A 3,693-nucleotide genomic window follows, 5' to 3' on the forward strand; every position below is an offset into this window, starting at 1 on the left:
GTACGTTTTTAAATATATAAATAGTTTTATAAATATAGATTAGTTATTAAATTTTTAACTCTTATATATATATATATATATATATATATCACAGCAAACAACGTTTGAAGAATCTCAAGCGAATGCGTTGGGAATGAATACTACAACGCAATTATCCCAGCAGCAAATCGATGAACTATATGTCAAGGTAATTAGTTGGTTTATTTTTTATTTCTTATAATGTTTTATTTTTTAGTTATAATTTAATAACATACTAATTGAGATATTTGAATTCAGACCGTAAAACCGAACAAATACGGTCGTATATATGGACTTGGGTCGCTCAAACAAGATATCATCAACACCGCTGCCGGGGAAGGAGGAGCACCAGTTGTTCAGGAGATTGTCACACTACAGCGACGACTCCAAGAATTAGAAGAACAGGTGCAGAACAATTTTGTATCGCGAGCTGAGTACGACGAATTAAAGCAGCGACACAACTATCTCCAACTGCTAGTTGACCAAAACATAGGAAATGTCAACATCGGCGGGGCGGGCCCGACGATGGTGGTGAAGATGCGCCCGATGTTAATTTGAACGATTTTGATTTTCAATAAATTGTATTTTTATTTTTTTTTTGTTTTTTATTTTTTTTTAATTTTTTTTTTAAGTTAGCAACGCAATATTTCGTTGCTAACAGCGTTGCTAATACACTTTTGTAACGCAAAAAATAGTTGCTACAAACGTTGCAAGAAACTTTGCAACGCAACGTTGCAACGCAATTTCGTTGCAAACTTAGGATTTTTATAATACGCAGAACAACCGTTGCAACGCAATTTTCGTTGCTAAGCGTTGCTAGTAGCAACAAAAATTTCCGTTGCTAAGCGTTGCTAAGCGTTGCTATTAGCAACGAAAATTTTCGTTCTAAATACGTTGCTACTACCAACGAAATTTCGTTGCTAATTTTACAACGCTTTAGCAACGCAAGAAATTTCGTTGTAAGTAGCAACGAAAACGATGCGTTGTGCTTTCGTTGCTAGATTAGCAACGAAATATTTTGCGTTGCTAAGTCGTTGCTAGTTGCAACGATTAGCAACGATTTCTGGTTTGCAACGACGCGTTACCAACGCAAGAAATTTCGTTTCTTTTTCGTTGCAAAAGCCATTTTGCCATGTCTTATGACCTTATGTTGACAAATACTCACTTTCAAAAAAGGGAATCACACGTAGTGACCTTTAAAAGTGGGAAAAACCTTAGCTAAATCGACTTTCTTCTTACAAGAAAGTCGAATCATATTCTATGTAAGGATTGCAAAGTTATCTCGGGTGAAACTCTAACTAGTCAACATAGGTTGCTAGTGCTAGATGTTCTGATCAAGAAAAAGAATATCCGATCAAGGAAGAAGGACATGCCAAGAATTAGGTGGTAGGATCTAAAAGGTCAACAGTGCGAGTTATTTGCGAAGGAGATGCTAATGAAATGTGGTTAGATATGTTATCTAGCATTAAGAATATTTCTAGAGAGGTACTTGGAGAGTCAAAAGGGTATCAACCACCAACAAAGAAGAAATGGTGGTGGAGCGAAGAAGTGCAAAAGGCGCAAAAGTACAAGAGGGAGTGATATAGAAAATTGTCTAAATGTAATACAAATGAGACATATGAACAATATAAGTTGGCTAAGAAGGAGGCGAAGAAAGCCATTAGCCAAGCAAGAGCAAAGGCTTTTGAAAAGATATATAAGAGACTCAGGACAAAAGAAGGAGAAAACATATATATAGGATAGCTAGAGCGAGAGAAACGAGAACTAGAGACTTGAGTGTCGTTAGATGTATTAAGGATAAAGAAGGTAATACTATGGTTAGAGATGACGATATTAAGGAGAGATCGAGAAGTTACTTCGATGATCTATATAACGAAAGTATAGATACGGACCACATAGAATTGGAGACCATTACTAGGGAGAGAAATGTGAGTTATACTAGGAAGATTGGATGTGTAGAAATAAAAGACTCACTAAAGAAGATAAAATTAGGTAAAGTGTGTGGTCCCGATGGTATACCTATCGAAGTATGGAGGTGCTTAGGAGAAGTGGGAGTTACTTGGCTTACTAGGTTGTTTATAAAATCCTAGTGTTGAAGAAGATGCCAAATGAGTTGAGACAAAACGCTTTTGTCCCTACCTTTAAGAATAAGGGAGATATCCAAAGTTGTACAAATTATAGAGGCATAAAACTCATGAGTCATACTATGAAGTTGTGGAAAAGGATTGTGGAGCGACGTTTACATAGAGACACATCTATTTCTGGAAACCAATTTGGTTTTATGCCCAGAAGATCTACCATGAACGCAATCTTTCTTATTTGTAACTTGATGGAAAAGTTTCGAGATATACAGAAAGATTTGTATATGGTATTTATTGACCTTGAAAAAACGTATGATTGAGTACTAAGAGAGGTTTTATAGTGGGTGTTAGAACAGAGAGGAGTATCCGTGAGATACATACAAGTATTGAATGATATGTATAATGGTGCAACCACTAGTATCCGAACAGTAGGAGGTGACACGCGAGATTTCCCCATCTCAACAGGGTTGCACCAAGGGTCTGTTTAAAACCCGTACCTCTTCATGTTAGTCATGCATAAGCTTACTAGAGATATACAAAAGGAAGTACCATAGTGCATGATGTTTGCGGACCACATCATGTTAATAGAGTCTGGAGTAAATGAACAATTAGAGTTATGGAGGAGTACATTAGAGGCTAAGGGTTTTACGAGTATATGCATTGCGATTTTAGTGGGGACGTTCTAGTGATGTAGGCTGATACGTGTGTACCGAGTCTAAAATCTATAACCCGATTCACAACTCACCGCAAGGATACGGATCGTCGTAACACGGGGTCGAACACAAGGATCGGTTGCTAAGTCTAGAGCTTAATCGAGACTAAACCAAAGAAAGCAAGCAAGTGATGGTGGAAATATGTAGAATATATGGAAAACGAAATAAGAAAGCAATGAAAACGAGTGACCTATCAAACAAGGATGATTACGGGTGTCGGGATCGTATTCGCGTGTATGGGTATATGCTAAGCATGCGAGAATAACGATTATGACTTGTAATCGGGAATCATCAAGCAACAAAGATAGAGAATTCACCTCTCGGTCTACTAACTCCCTACCTACAGAGTAACTCGTCAATCTCTTGATCTATTCAAGTTAACCCTAGGTGCATGAAGAACGTTGTCATCAACCCTAGATCGATTAAATCATATCTCTATGTGAATAATATGATCTATCCTATTGATTTTGATCTGAAACCAACTGATATCTCTATGTAGTTTAGAATCTAAGATAATTGACCAAGGGGTTAGCAAACATCAATCCAATAAAAGCGCAAATCAATAGAACCGAAACAAATCAAAACCGAAATCCAAGTTAGGGTTCAAACATACCCAAAACACAAACGAATTCCTAACCCATAGTCGTGGATCTACTCACGGTTCATAGAAAACAACAAAAAGCTCAGAAGAAAAGAGATAAAAGAGAGGAAAGAAAGTCTCATGTAGATGTGTAGTCTCCACGATCGAATCTTCCTTCTTCTTCCCGAAATCCCGTGAACTCTTATTCTTCTCTCACCAAAAGCTCTCCAAAAGTCTGTATCTAAGTATTCTCTAAGGCTCTCTGTTCTTTTAGGATGTGGCTAGGTACTTTTGAACTTCT

Source organism: Tarenaya hassleriana, unplaced genomic scaffold (assembly GCF_000463585.1).
Source record: "Tarenaya hassleriana unplaced genomic scaffold, ASM46358v1 Cleome31, whole genome shotgun sequence".
Lineage (NCBI taxonomy): Eukaryota > Viridiplantae > Streptophyta > Magnoliopsida > Brassicales > Cleomaceae > Tarenaya > Tarenaya hassleriana.